Source organism: Capricornis sumatraensis, chromosome X (genome assembly GCF_032405125.1).
Source record: "Capricornis sumatraensis isolate serow.1 chromosome X, serow.2, whole genome shotgun sequence".
Classification (NCBI taxonomy): Eukaryota; Metazoa; Chordata; class Mammalia; order Artiodactyla; family Bovidae; genus Capricornis; species Capricornis sumatraensis.
In genome coordinates this window covers 23,462,175-23,478,949 of record NC_091092.1, presented here as the reverse complement: position 1 = coordinate 23,478,949, position 16,775 = coordinate 23,462,175, and positions in this window count along the sequence as shown.

Sequence of the window (16,775 nt, the reverse complement as noted above, 5' to 3'; positions counted from 1 at the left end):
ATATATAAGGAATTTAAGAAGAATTACCTGTTCTTTAGCTAGAAGCATTGATTAAAATCCTGGTTCCCCTATCATACAATATCTACAATTGTATGGTATTGCATGGTAAGACATTAGTCATATGCTCTTGAGAATGTTACACACCTCTCTGAATCTCAGATTCCTTGGCTATAAAATGTGACTAGTAATTGTGACAATTACATATGATACTGTATGTGAAAGTTCCTACCACAAGGCTTAAAAGTGTCAACAAATACTGAATACCTTCCATTACTACTGATCCCCACCCCCAACCCATCCCATCATATGACTGGAACAAGACACAGTCCAAGAGACAATACTGGACCAGCACCTCAGCAAAGCTGACCACATTATGAAACAGCATACCTCACCATTGGAGAGCAGGACTCTCCATATTAACAGAACTCTGTAAATTCCAATATGGAGAAAACTTCCTTCCTAGAAGTATTACAGGAAAACTACTGCTTATAGAACAGGTTGTGGGACTTCCAAGTACTTACGACTAAACTCTTTTACTCAGCATCATTATGACCAGAGGGTTTATCAGTGGAGAGCAGTTGGTTTCCCAGCACCAAGATTAATCACTCTACCAGTAGGCAACTAACTCAAGAAGCAACCTGGACCTCTCATATGAGGCCTCTCCAAGACATAAATCATTGATATCAAAGACTAATAAAGAACTTAATTCACATCGGGCACTGTTTAAAATGTTTTAGTTATATTAACTGCTAATCATTTTATATTTAAGAAAAATTAAGGCTCAGAGACATTAAATAACTTAAGCTTACACAGAGATGGGATATAAATCCTGGCAGGATGGCTCCAGGGTCCACACTTCTAAATTTTCTACTGTACTGTCTATGCTACTATGACCATTCTGTAACTGAACACTCTGCCAGGTAAGCCACATGTTTAGCATAGAAAAGTAAAATAGACTTGTTACCCATAAGCACTTTATAATCTAAAAGATAAAATTTCAAACGACATATATATACCACAGCTCTAGACACTGCCTAAAGGGAACGATTTGGGCAGCAGATGTGATAGAAATTCAGAGGAAATGAGAAAGGATTTCATAGAGAAGGCTGAGCTTAAAGAGCAATGTTTTGCGCCTGATAGACTTTTCTACAATGGCTTTCCTCTCGTGATATGGCTCTCTTAATGATTACTGTGGTTTACTGAACAGTTGATTCAATAACAAAGAAGAGCATCATTGCTGGGATGATTAATTAGCTGTAATGAAGCTTGGTTCCCTCATCTAAACTATACATTTATTTCCATTCTTCTCCAAACTGCAGCATAGCTTTTTGTATAGTTTGTGCTTTCTATGTTTGAGTTGACTTTAATAAGCCTTATCCAGGACTTTTTGGCTAATAATCAATACCATTCTACCAATAACTTTAAAAATCTATAACCCGCCAAATCTTGGCTCTCTATATATTAATATTTGATGGCAGGTTCCTATGTACCATGGTTTTTACAAATGTGTATACTGACAGAGCAAAATTTGAAATTCAATTTGTACTTGATTAGAGATAAAAATGATTTCTGCACAACACTGCCTACCTACCTTTGCCATATTCAAATGACAATTGCTTAACTGCCATCTTGTGGCAAACAACACACACTGTTAAAAAAAAATATTCAATATTTCACAGTAAGAGTCAAGATTTCCAATTTAATGTCTTCTTAATGGGTGGTTCTGTATCTCTTTCACCTGTCCTTAGGATTGGATGGTTCTGTATCTCTTTCACCTGTCCTTAAGATAAACATTTTCTATTTTTTCTCATCTGAGGTTTGTTGTATGCCAGAGTAACCTCAACATTTATACTTCAGTAGTTCTTTTATAACACCAATTTTGTTCTCTATTAAAAAAAGACCTTCCACTGGTTGGATAAATGCTTATAAATGCACACGAATTTAATATTGTCCTTTTTTTGAGACAAACTATGAAGAAGTAGTGGAATATGAGACCATTATCCATACCCCCTCTCACACACAGGCTTTTTTAAACAGCATTGTGTACTTCATGCTGAAAGACCATGAATTAGTGACAGTAAATGAAATCTACCTTCACATTTTACTTCCAGTGATTTTATTTTCACTGTTCCTAAAGTTGGTCAATTCAATTTTTGAGCTTTTTAAATATGTGTTGAGAACAGCCTGATTTCCACCTCTCACAAACTTTGATTTGCACTTGGGTCTACTTATTTATTCCAACCTTTAAGTTAGTGCTTACATATTTAGATCTTAGATATACCTCTGGCTAGAGAATGTATAAAGAAGAATATGCTTCAGAATCCAGTTTATTTTGTTGAGTTGCTGTGCAACCAAGGAAGGCAATATGCATTCATAATTAAGTGTACTCTTTGTGGACTCAGATTATTCAGATCTATATCTTGAATCCCAGCTCTCTCTTTACTAGCTGTTTGACCTTGGGCAAGTCACTTAACATTTTCATGCTTTCTATTTCATAAATGTAAAGTGGGGATCATAATGACATCTATCTCATAGGGCTATTGAGAGGATTAAATGAGTTAACACAGATTAAAGTTCTTTGAGTGGTGCCAGAGAGTGAGTATTCAAAAAAAAAAAAAGAGTTATTATGACTTGTTATTGACTGCTTATTGTTAGACATTGCTGCTGCTGCTGCTGCTGCTGCTGAGTCACTTCAGTCATGTCCAACTCTGTGCGACCCCATAGACGGCAGCCCACCAGGCTCCCCCAACCCTGGGATTCTCCAGGCAAGAACACTGGAGTGGGTTGCCATTTCCTTCTCCAATGCACGAAAGTGAAAAGTAAAAGGGAAGTTGCTCAGTCATGTCTGACTCTTCGCAACCCCATGGACTGCAGCCCACCAGCCTCCTCCATCCATGGGATTTTCCAGGCAAGAGTACTAGAGTGGGGTGCCATTGCCTTCTCCAGTTAGACATTGCATATTTTAAATAACATTGTTTATGCCTTTTCATCTCTCTTAAGTCAGGTCATTCTGCTGATCTCTGACTCTCAATGTTCAATCATCTTGGCCTTTTAATTCGTATAGCAATTGTTTGTTGAGTCCCTAATATGTGGTCACACATAATTCTAAGTACTGGAGCTGTAAGAGTGAAAAGGACAGGCAATGTCCTGGCTCAGCTCACAACTGAGATGGTATTGGATGATAAATAGATAAATTCATGAACAGCATAAGTTCAGGAAGTAACTTGTACTAGAAAAAGTAGGACAGGGTGATATAATAAGGAGTAAGGGAATCAGAAAATATTTAGACTCCAAAATAATCCAGATTATCTACAAAGTCAAAGGAATAAAGAAGTCATAGGAAATGAGATTAGAGAAGGAGGTCGGGACCAGATAACAGTGGACTTCATAGAGCATGTTAAGGACTTTAGATGTTATTCTAAGTGCAATGGAAATCCATTGGAGTGTTTTAAAGCAGGGAGTTACGTGATCCACTGTATGTTTGCTTTTGAAAATACCATATTTTTCTGTTCCATCATTTTAACAGCTGACAAGACTTATCTTCAGAGAATGAAGCATATATATAAATAAAAATAAATGTCAGAGATGACAAGAGTCCCTTCCTCAAGATGAGTTGCATTTACACCCATAAGTTCCTTGAGATACCTCTTTACAACAAATTCTCCCTTTTGTCCTTAAGATATTTCTCAATGTTTTCTGCTGATTTCCAACCAGCCAAAATATTTCTAATTACTTCACTCTACTACCTCTAAACTTGCAAAATTCATTCTCTCTACCTTTCTCAAAATACTGATTTCACTTTTATTTCCCTTAAAAACATTTCACTTAAAAAACATGGTCTTCTAATGTCCTACAAGTTCAAAGCATCTGAATCTACAGTCCTTTTTTTCCCTTCCTTTTGATTGTACTGCATGGCTTGCAAGATCCTGACCAAGGATTGCACTCGAGCCACAGTAGTGAAAGCGTTGAGTCCTAACCACTGGACCACCAGGGAATTCCCAGAACCTACAGTCTTTTGATGACACTCCTGTATATTCTTCTGTCTTTTTCTGTGACAGAACTAAGAACCAAATGATTAACAGATATAGGGCACACTGAGGTGCTTCAGACTGTGGGAAACTGATAAAATGTCAAGTAATGGGAATAGACCCTGCCACACAGAAGAAACGTGCCCTCCAAGTAAATAAAATCACAGTCACGTGGCACTGATGAGCTGCTGACACAGTGATATTAATGGATAAAACAACTTCTCAAATGTAAGAGTACAACCATGAGGTGTTAAGGAGTGTGATATTCAAAGATTTAAGCTGGCAGGTAGCACCAAGGAAAGTCTGGTAGCTGGTAACAGGACTTCAGTCACAGGGATACAGCTTGGGGTCAGAATGGACAAGAACAAGGCAGGGTCTCCATCCCTCAAGATTTGGTAGCTTATCAGAAAAGTCTTAGGGACCAGGTAGAGACCCAGTTACTTGCACTAGGATAAAAAGTTGGAAAAAGAACTACAATCAAGTTTGCCTTAATATTAAATTCCTCATGTCTTATATAACAGCTTGATGTACTTGTCCCAAAGCAGGAGATATGCATGTATCTACAATTGGTAGGGAGCTGAGACCAAAGACCCAAAATGTAGCACAACTTACTACATTGCCTTCATTTATGAATTGAATATTGATGGAGAGAGCAGCTTCAAGCAGTGAATACTCAATCTATTTGTAGCTTGAACTACTGTTCTCTCTCCTTGGTAAAGGTCAATTTTTTGAGATGCAGGTCTATTCCCTAACAACTCAAGTGAGACCAAAAAATAGCTTCTCAGAGGCACTAAACACTTCCCATTTGATAATGTTTTTCTTCTCGAGTCATGGAAACTAATGCCTTTATAGAAAAGCAAGAAAGGAGGTCTGTGCACACAGGGAATCAGGCAGGTCACTGAACACATTGCTGGCCAAACAGCTAACTGCATAATAAAGTAGTTCAGAGTAACATCACTGAGAAATTGCATTTTTATACCCTATCTTTCTCAATCTAAAGGGACCCGAGGCAAAGTGAAACCAACCAATACATGGCCTCAAACAAAAAGCAAAATCTAATGTTAGCTTGCAAGTCTCAAATTAATGTTTATACTTACCTCCTCTCAAAATGCTGCTGCTTCAGTCAAGCAAGTAAACTTTTATGATCTTAGTGGAGCTTTCTAGTTTAAGATTAAAAGAAAAATGTATGTTTCAAATGAGTTATTGACTTTCTGGACCAGAGCAAATCTTTCTGATCTTACAATGGTTGGGCTTCTTTCCTAGGTCTTTGCAAAAGGGACTGAAATTTGCTATGAACTGCTGTTTCTTATTTTCAACTATGCCTAATGCAAAAAAAAAAAAAAATCACTGAAGTGCCCAAACAAATATTACAAATGTCAGAACAGATTCTAATTCCTCCATTACCCTACAATTGGAGAGAGTCACACAGAGATGGTGAAGTAATCTAAACCACATAGCCTTGAAAAGCTAAATGTAAAATGTTGACTAGGTGAATACTGCAGAAGTTTGAGGACTCTCACTTTTGGTGTCAGGGTCAACACTTCCAAGGAATCTGTTTAGTGACTCTTCCATGAAAAAGCTTTATTAATCACATAAAAGCTGCTTCCTTGATTTCAGTATTGTATTTCCATCGTACTCATTTTGAAATCACTAGGAATGAATACATTGATGCTGAATGCTTCTAGAGATGACACATTACACTTTAAATTAGAGCCAACCCAAATGCATGAACATTGCTTGGAGATCCTATTACATACTCCATCTCCCATTCCACTGAGGCATTATTCCAAACCCTAACTGTCCTCCAGAGGGCCTGTAATCAGCGCTGGCTCCATAATTTGCAGGACCCAGTGCAAGATGAAAATGCAGGACCATTTATTCAGAAAGGAAGATAAAAGCATTTTTCTTTGTTCAGCAGTTTCTGTCTCAACCTCTCAAGATGTTCTTTTTATTTTTAATTTTCATTGGAATATAGCCATCTAAAAATGTTGTGTTAGTTTCTGCTGTACAGCAAAATGAATCAGTTGTAGGTATATTTTTATCTCCTCTCTTTAGATTTCCTTCCTATACAGGTCACCACAGAGCATTTAGTAGTTTCCTGTGCTACACAGTAGGTTCTCATTAGAGATGTTCTTTTAATTACTATAGAATGCAGCACTCCCTTAGGTACAGAGATACTCCCAGGACACTCACAGCAGTAGGAGTGTAGACAATCATAGTTGCCCAGTGCCCTGCCCCACCACCTAAGGAATGGGATGTGCACACCTGACCCCCACCCTTCAACATACCATACCCGTGCCTTTCTCAGTGATGGAGGGTGGCAGCAGAAACTGGGCAGGGGAGTAGACAGGAAAGGATCAGACCTGGGGAGGCAACTGGAGGCAAACCATGCCTGGGCTGAGTCACTTCTGATCCAGTGCTCCTAAATCAGAGCAATGCTCCACTTTCCAATTGGAATTTGCTTACAAAATAAATTCAAAAGTAAAATGATCAAGAATTTCAAGACAGCAATCACAGAGTACAAAACTCCAAGTCCAGAACCCCCTTCTAAGTAGGGGCCCCATGTGACTGCACAGGTCACTCTGAAATGAAACTGGCTTTGGCCCTAACACACCCTTGCCCCACCACAAAGAAAACAGAGGTATTTAGGCATGGATTTCTTTACTTTCTCAATCTGCCATCAACAAAGATAGCAGTATCCTATATCCATCCTTTTCTTCTCACCATTTCATCAAGTGGCATATGCTTCCTTCTCGTCAAAGCTAATTCATTTAGATGTGCTCTATGCCCCATCCAATTATCATTTCCTCCTATATTTTCCTCTATCAAAAGTATTTACTTTCCTAATTTTCAAATCTTCCTCCTTCTTGGCTCTTTTCCTCCAGGTTATAAGTATATTTAATCATTACCACATCTTTAAAACCCTCTACTGACCCTGAATATCCTTCTAACTATCCTATTTCTTTAACTTTCTGCAGTCAGGGCTCTAGAAATAATAATTTATCTTGAAAATGTACCCCAAATCTGGCCTCCTTTAACCATCTCCGTTATTTCCCTAGTCCAAGCCAGAATCATCTCTTTCCTAAATTACTGCAATACCCTGCTAATTAGTCTACTTGCTTCCAATTCTTGCCTTTCTGGAATCCATTCTTCACAAAGCAATCACGGTGATTTTTTTTTTTTTTCCAAATATAAGTCAGGTCCTATTAATCTTCCACTTTAACCCCATGGCAGAAACCATCTATGGGGTACTTTTCATACACACAAGGTTTTAAGTTTTCTGTAGCCTTATTAATAAATTTTTTTCTTTGTGATTTCTTCTATTATTTTATGCTCAGAAAGTTCCTTCTCAGGTGTAGTTAAATAAATATTCACCTTTTTCCTTGGTTTAAAATTTTTTTCTTCATATTCAAGTATTTAATTATATATTTAAATTAAATATTTAATTATAAACTGATTTTTAAATATTTAAACAATTGTACCAGCAACACTTACTGAATAATACTTCCATAGCCCCTACTAAATCATAAAGTCATACTGGTCATATTCTAAATTCTTTATAAAATCAAGCGTTTTGTTGTTGGTAATGGTAGTGGTAATGGTGGGGGTTGTTTTTCTGCTAGACTATTTCTTTCCATTGATGCAAATACTGATTGTTATACCTGTTCCACATCTTCTCAGCCACTGGGGTTTGAAGTGAGGCAGGAGTGGGAATGGGATGAAGTTAGAAAATGTGATGTGACAAGGTCTCTCTTCCTTTTAAGAATTTCCTTGGCTTATCTCTTTGTTTATTCCTCCAGATGATCCTTAGAATCTTTTCATACCATTCCAATATAAATTTTTCAGGATGTTGGAATAAAAATTGCATTGGGCTCATAAATTATTTTGAAAATAATTTAGCAATCTAAAACTATTCACTGTTGCTGTCCAGAATTATAGCCTGCTTGGACATTTGTCTTCTTTCATAGCTGTCTTTTTTTTTTTTTTTCCACACAAATCTCAATCCTTGTGGGGTAAACTTAATTTTAGGTTTTCAGTTTTTTGTTTTTATAATCCTGGAAAACAAACTTTCTGGTAATATTTTCTAATGAGGTTTTGGAATTTAAGTGCAAGCTATTAATTTTATATGTGTGTTTGTGCTCACTCAGTTGTGTCTGACTCTCTGAGACCCCATGGACTACAGCTTGCCAGGCTCCAATATCCATGGAATTCTCAAGAATACTGGAATGGGTTGCCATTTCTTCCTCCAGGGGATCTTCCTGACACATGGATTGAACCCACATCTCCTGTATTGGCAGTCAGACTCTTTACCACTAGTGCCACCTGGGAAGCCCCTTACATGTATATATGTCCACCTTATTCTTATTCATTCTTATTCTAATAATTTTTAAGTTAAACTTCGTGGGATATTTTTCAGAGAACAATGACATAATCTATGAATAATGAAACTGCTATTTTCAATAGCTTTACTTGTCATTTCTGTTTTATGGTGTATTGTTCTTACTAGAGGTTCCATAATGTGATGATAATAATAATAATAATAATAATAACTGATAAAAATAATAACAGCAGTAGCAGGGATAGAAGGCATTCTTATATTGTTTCTGATGTTAATGACTTTAGTATTTTACCTTCTGAATCATTGCAGCAAAACGATCTGACCTTCAGTCAGTTTAGTTCAGTCACTCAGTTGTGTCCAACTCTTTGCAACCCCATGAACTGCAGCACACCAGGACTCCCTGTCCATTACCAGCTCCCAGAGTCCACCCGAGCCCATGTCCATTGAGTTGGTGATTCCATTCAATCATGTCATCCTCTGTCATCCCCTTTTCCTCCTGCCCTCAATCTTTCCCAACATCACGGTCTTTTCAAATGAGACAGCTCTTCACATCAGGTGGCCAAAAAATTGGACTTTCAACTTCAACATCAGTCCTTCCAATGAACACCCAAGACTGATCTCCTTTAGGATGGACTGGTTGGATGTCCTTGCAGTCCAAGGGACTCTCAAGAGTCTTCACCAACACCTCAGTTCAAAAGCATCAATTCTTCGGTGCTCAGCTTTCTTCACAGTCCAACTCTCACATCCATACATGACCACAGGAAAAACCATAGCCTTGACTAGATGGACCTTTGTTGGCAAAGTAATGTCTCTGCTTTTGAACACGCTATCTAGGTTGGTCATAACTTTCCATCCAAGGAGTAAGTGTCTTTTAATTTCATGGCTGCAATCACCATCTGCAGTGATTTGGAGTCCAAAAAAATAAAGTCTGACACTGTTTCCCCATCTATTTCCCATGAAGTGATGGGACCAGATGCCATGATCTTCGCTTTCTGACTGTTGAGCTTTAAGCCAACTTTTCATTCTTCTCTTTCACCTTCATCAAGAGGCTCTTTAGTTCTTCTTCACTTTCTGCCATAAAGGTGGTGTCATCTGCATATCTGAGGTTATTGATATTTCTCCCGGCAATCTGAATTCCAGCTTGTGCTTCATCCAGCCCAGCATTTCTCATGATATACTCTGCATATAAGTTAAATAAGCAGAGTGACCATATACAGCCTTGACGGACTCCTTTTCCTATTTGGAACCAGTCTGTTGTTCCATGTCCAGTTGTTTTACTATTAACATATATTTATCATAAACACACCAATTTATTAACTAATGATGGGAATATAGTACATGTTTTTCTCAAACAATAACTTTTTATTGTTATATACTATACAAACTATAAAATTTACTTTAATTGGAAAATCTGGTTGTTTTTAGTATATTTACATAGCCATGCAACAGTAACACTACCTAATTCCTGAACGTTTTCATTAACCTCATAAGAATTTTCATACACACCAACAGTCTTTACTAATTAGCCCCTTATCCCAACCCTGGCAATCATTAATCTACTTGCTATCTCTATGGATTTTCCTATTCTGGACATTTCATATAAGTGGAATTATACAATATGAGGCCTTTTCTTTCCAACTTCTTTCACTTGGCATATTTACAAGGTTCATCAATGTTGTAGAATCTATTAACATTAGTGCTGCATACAGTTTTTATTGCTGAGTAATACTCTAACATATGGTTTTACAAAATTTTCTTTACCTGTTCACTCTTTGATGGATACTTGGCCTTAGAAAGCATCACTATGAACAAAGCTAGTGGAGGTGATGGAATTCCAGCTGAGCTATTTCAAATCCCAAAAGATGATGCTATGAAAGTGCTGCACTCAATATGCCAGCAAATTTGGAAAACTCAGCAGTGGCCACAAGACTGGAAAAGGTCAGTTTTCATTCCAATCCCAAAGAAAGGCAATGCCAAAAGAATGCTCAAACTACCGCACAATTGCACTCATCTCACATGCTAGTAAAGTAATGCTCAAAATTCTCCAAGCCAGGCTTCAGCAATACGTGAACCGTGAACTTTCAGATGCTCAAGATGATTTTGGAAGAGGCAGAGGAACCAGAGATCAAATTGCCAACATCCACTGGATCATTGAAAAAGCAAGAGAGTTCCAGAAAAACATCTATTTCTGCTTTATTGACTATGCCAAAGCCCTCGACTGTGTGGATCACAATAAACTGTGGAAAATTATGAAAGAGATGGGAATACCACACCACCTGACCTGCCTCTTGAGAAACCTATATGCAGGTCAGGAAGCAACAGTTAGAACTGAACATGGAACAACAGACTGGTTCCAAATAGGAAAAGGAGTACATCAAGGCTGTATGTTGTCACCCTGCTTATTTAACTTCTCTGCAGAGTGAATCATGAGAAACGCTGGGCTGGAAGAAGCACAAGCTGGAATCAAGATATCTGGGAGAAATATTAATAACCTCAGATATGAAAATGACACCATCCTTATGGCAGAAAGTGAAGAGGAACTAAAAAGCCTCTTGATGAAAGTGAAACAGAAGAGTGAAAAGGTTGGCTTAAAGCTCAACAGTCAGAAAACGAAGATCATGGCATCTGGTCCCATCACTTCATGGGAAATAGATGGGGAAATAGTGGAAACAGTGTCAGACTTTATTTTGGGGGGCTCCAAAATCACTGCAGATGGTGATTGCAGCCATGAAATTAAAAGACGCTTACTCCTTGGATGGAAAGTTATGACCAACCTAGATAGCATATTCAAAAGCAGAGACATTACTTTGCCAACAAAGGTCCATCTAGTCAAGGCTATGGTTTTTCCTGTGGTCATGTATGGATGTGAGAGTTGGACTGTGAAGAAAGCTGAGCACCGAAGAATTGATGCTTTTGAACTGAGGTGTTGGTGAAGACTCTTGAGAGTCCCTTGGACTGCAAGGAGATCCAACCAGTCCATTCTGAAGGAGATCAACCCTGGGATTTCATTGGAAGGAATGATGCTAAAGCTGAAGCTCCAGTCCTTTAGCCACCTCATGTGAAGAGTTGACTCATTGGAAAAGACTCTGATGCTGGGAGGGATTGGGGGCAGGAGGAAAAGGGGACGACAGAGGATGAGTTGGATGGATGGCATTACTGACTCGATGGACACGAGTTTGGGTGAACTCCGGGAGTTGATGATGGACAGGGAGGCCTGGCGTGCTGTAATTCATGGGGTCACAGAGTTGGACATGACTGAGCGACTGAACTGAACTGAGTTGTTTCCACATTTTGGTGATTATAAATAATGCTCCAATCAACATTCACATGTAAGGTTTTGTGTAACTATATTTTCAATTCTCTTGAGTATATTACTTAGGAACTTTTTTTTTTATTTGTTTCTTTAGGGACTTAGTGTATTTCTCAAGATTTTATAAGATCATATTCTTGTAAGTAGAAATAGTTGTACTCATTTCTTTATGATCTGGTTACCTTTTATTTCTTTTTCTTGCCCAATTTTCCTTGCTAATTCACCACTAAAATAGAGGTGGTGGGAGTGGACATCCTTGTCTTCTTCCTGATATTGTGGCATTGTTGGGAGGCACTCTCAGTCTTTGGTCAAGTATGATGTTAGCTGTGGTAATTTTGTAAATGTGCTTTATCAGGTTCAGGGAGTTCCCTTATATTCCTAGTTTTTATCATGAAAAGATAGAATATTTTTGTCAGGAGGCTTTTTCTATCTATTGGGATGCTTGTGGGGTTTTAAATTTTTATTCTATTGATAGGATGTACTCTATTGATTTGACATATTAAACCAACAATTCAACCAAACAACCATGGTTTAGATAAATCCTCACTGGTCAAGTATACAAGCTTCATATAATATATAATCACATAATATATACTATATAAATAAATGATTATATATAAATATATAACATATGATTATATAGTATATACAATACATATAATCCTTATATGTTTCTGAATTTTGTTTACTAGCATATTACTGAGGATTTTTGTGTCTATATTCATAAAGAATATTGGTTTACAATTTTCTTATCATGTGATCTTCCTGTCTAGGTAATCTGGTCTTATACAATGAACTGGCACATATTTCCTATTCTTCTACTTTTAGAAAAGTTTGTGAAGGATTGCTTCAAAATTAATAATGTTAATTCTTCCTTAAATGTTTGGTAGGAATCACCAGTGAATCCCTCTGGTCTTGAGTTTTTCTTTGTGGGAAGCTTTGATTACCAGCTCAATTACTGTATTTGATATATACATATACATTTTCTATTTTTTCTTGAGTCAGTTTCAATATTTTGTATTTAGGAAAATGTCCATTTCATCAGTTATCTAATTTTTTGGCATACAACTGTTTAGTATTCCCTTATAATCTTTTTTTTATTTCTGAAAGGTTGATAGGAATTTCCTATTTCATTCCTGGTTTGAGTCATTTGAGTATTTTTATTTTTCTTGGTCAGTCTAACTAAAGTTCTGTCAATATTGTTGATTTTTCATTCAAATTTTGGTTTCCTTGATTTCTCTCTTTTTTAAATTATCTATTTCCTTTATTTCCATTCATACTCTTCCTTTTGCTGATTTTGGATTTAGTTTGTTCTTTTTCTAGTTTCTAAAGGTGAAAGCTAAAGTTAATAATTTGAAGTGAATTTCTATCTAGTTAAACCTTTAGTTAAACCTCATAAGTTTCATTATACATATTTAATTTTTCACTCACCTCAAAGTAATTTCTAATTTCACTTACGATTTCTACTATGACCCATTGGTTACTTTAAAGTGTGTTACTTAATTCTCACATATTTGTTAATTTCCCAGAATTTTTTTGTTGATTTCTAATTTCACTCCATTATGATTGGAGAACATTATATCATATCAAAATTGAATTTAACTGTGATTTTTCTATGGACCTACAGGGTAAGATTTGTTGATGGTGGTATGTTACTTATTTACTGATATTTCTGAACTAGTTCTGAAAAGTCTGTTATTTTTTATATGCAGCCACTGAGCTCTCTGCTTGGTTAGCTTAGTGGTCAGCTAATGATTAGACAAAGATTTCATTAAACGTTTGAACCAATAAGTCTCCCAGTCTTTGCCAGGGGCTCTGTGTGCATGTTAGGGGAAAACATCAAGACTCAGGCTGCTTTAGTTTTCATTTCCTGCTTATGCAGAACCTCAAGATCAGCCAGAGTTGAAAGCTTAATGCCTTCTCAGACCTTTCCTGAGCATGTGCACAGCTACACAGGGCCTTGGGCATGCACACAGGCTTCTAAATTTCCAGCATTGTGTCAAAGCTTTTCAAAGCCCTTATAGACTTCATTCCCCAGCTTTTCTTTTTAAACTTCATGGTTAGTCTATTGTTTGCCTCAACTGTTATCCACAACCTCAGGCAGCTGCAAAGTTAATTACTTCCCTGTAACTGGTTTCAGCAATTATTCCTGAGGAAAAGGCTTTTCACACTGGGTTAGCTCTGGGTCAGGTCAAATGAAGATAAGTCTTAAAACTGAGGTTATCTATGGAACTGACAGACAAGTCAAATAATAGCAATTTGCCAAAAGTGGGGTTTAAAAGTTCCAACCCCATTCTGACTGCTCCAGTGGCTGCTGAGCTGTTGATTTTCACCATGATTGTGGGCTTTGGGGTTTAGAGGCTAACAATGGAGATTGGGAGAGGAATTTAAGAACAGGGAATGTTAGTATGCCACAAGGTTTACTGTTCTTACCAAGATTCAGCTTTTTTTCGTGAATAAACACAGTACAGAATGACCCAAACACGTAATTTATATTGAGTCCTGAAAAAGATGATTCCGACAATTTGTTGTCATTGTTCTCATTTCATCATGGTGGAGAGGATTTTCAGAGTTTCTTTGTCTGCCATTCCCACTGACATCACTCTACTTGTTTTACTTTTTGAGAGAACAATCTTAACCTAAATTTTATTTTTTTAAAACACATGTCATAAATATTCATGAAATATCATTAGAAAATAAAGTGGAAAAATTTTAAATCACCCAAAGCATTACCTTCTATTTTTAATATTTGATGTATATAAGAGATGTCAAAAGTATTTCATCTCAAGTGCCAACTTTAGTTGATTTATAATAACTACATTGAAAATGGGATCAACAAAGTTTTTGAGACTGTACCTAGGCTTGTGTGCATGCATGTTCAGTCATTCAGTCATGTCCAACTTTTTGCGACCCCATGGACTGTAGCCTGCAAGACTCCTCTGTTGGTGGGACTTTCCAGGCAAGAATACTGGAATGGGTTGCCATTTCCTTCTCCAGGGATCTTCCCACCCAGGGATCAAACCTATGTCTCCTGCATCCCCTGCATTTGGAAGCTGATTCTTTACCACTAAGCCACCTGGGAAGCCACTTCGGCTTGTATGAACAGCTTGATTAGTTTTGTTTGCCATGAATGTGAAACAAGAAGAGGCAGAAAGGCGCTACACATTTGTTATCTTTGGCAAATATGTTCAATTATTTGCCCTATGTGAATACATAATAATTTCCTCCCAATAATGAAATATTATGATGTGCATGTTACCTTCTTTTTACACATACCTTCTTTTTCACTTAGTAATATATAGTGACTATTTGTATCAATTAATATCTATATCTGCATGTTTTAAACATAGTGATTAATTTTGCTTATCTTTTGTTATTCAATTTGTTTTCAAATTTACCTTTAAAAGTAACACTGTGATGAAAAGCTTGCATGCAACCTTTGTACATTAGATAAAGCATTTCCTTCAGACAAACTTATAGAACTGAAATTGCTGGTTTAGAATGTATTATAATTTTAACATTTTTATTTATATTATTCAATGTCATTCCATAAAATTTGTAGCAATTTATAATTCTACCAGCAGCATATTAAATAACTAATACCCTAAAACTTTATCAACATTGTATGGCATCATTATTATAATTTTTGTCATATGATAACACAAAGTGATTATTTTATTTCCTTATTTTTCATTCCTTTATTAATGATCTTGATCTTTTAAAAAACTTTTTGCTATATTCATCTTTCCTTTTGGAAGGGTCTATTTTGATGTACTGGAAGATTAATCTTTTTCTAATTGTCTTTAAACTATACTAACTATATTATATATTTTAAAATTTTATCTTGTATATGTAAAAATACATTTTTCAACTTGAAAAGTTTTGCTCTTAGAATTTAAGAGTAAATTGAAATTGCTGTGGAATGAAAATTAATTTCTTATAAACTCTCAAAGTATAAATTTGCATAATCCTGGGACTCTTTTTATTTCCCATTTGTCTACATGTAGCTTGTTATAACTTAAACACAAATTATTATTATTCCAAATTATTTTATTTATGGCCAAAATAAAAGCCTCACAGAGACTTTTAAGCTATTACTACCACATTATTGGACTGATGATCATCACTGTCTTTTTTTTTCTCCCCAAAGGTACAATAGTCTCTAATTTTAGAACTTTATAATTCATAAAGAGTATTTTTGTCTGTTCTCTTCTCACCTCAAAAGGTTAATATGATAATTATCTCCTACCTAAATGTTTTAATTCAATAGTAATCCATGAAAATAAACTTAATTTATACTAAAAGGCATAAAGGGAGGAATATAGTAAAAAAAGTAAAAATGAATCAACAACTTCCCAAACTTACTTTTTCCCCACTAGAAAATAAGCTCTATTGCAAGGATTTTTTTCTGTTTTGTTTCATTAGTGTTTCCCAAGTGACTAGAAAATTGCCTGGTATTTAAAAAGCTACTCCATCAACATTTGTTGAATACTTTAACAAATAAATGAAATAATAAATATTTAGGCACAATTACAGGTTGCCTTGGAGAAGGCAACGGCAACCCACTCCAGTACTCTTGCCTAGAAAATCCCATGGACGAAGGAGCCTGGTAGGGTGCAGTCCATGGGGTCGTGAAGAGTCAGGCACGATTGAGCAACTTCACTTTCACTTTTCACTTTCATGCATTGGAGAAAGAAATGGCAACCCACTCCAGTGTTCTTGCCTGGAGAATCCCAGGGACAGCGGAGCCCAGTGGGCTGCCGTCTATGGGGTCGCACAGAGTCAGACACGACTGAAGCGACTTAGCAGCACAGGTTGCCTTCTTCCTTACTTTACAAAGCTATGTGTAAGTATACAGTTTTCCTCTTATTTTTGCCATCATACTAAACAAATTGTTATACAATCTAATATTTTATCTGTAAATTATAACTTGAACATCTCTCCACTAAATTTTAGCTACCTTATTTTTCTAAGAGCTGCATGTTACTCCACAGTGAACATGGATCATTATCCACTGAACCATTATCTATTGACATAAATTTCCCACACAATGTTTTGTTATCTAAAAATTATGCAAGGAACATTCCTCTGTGTATGC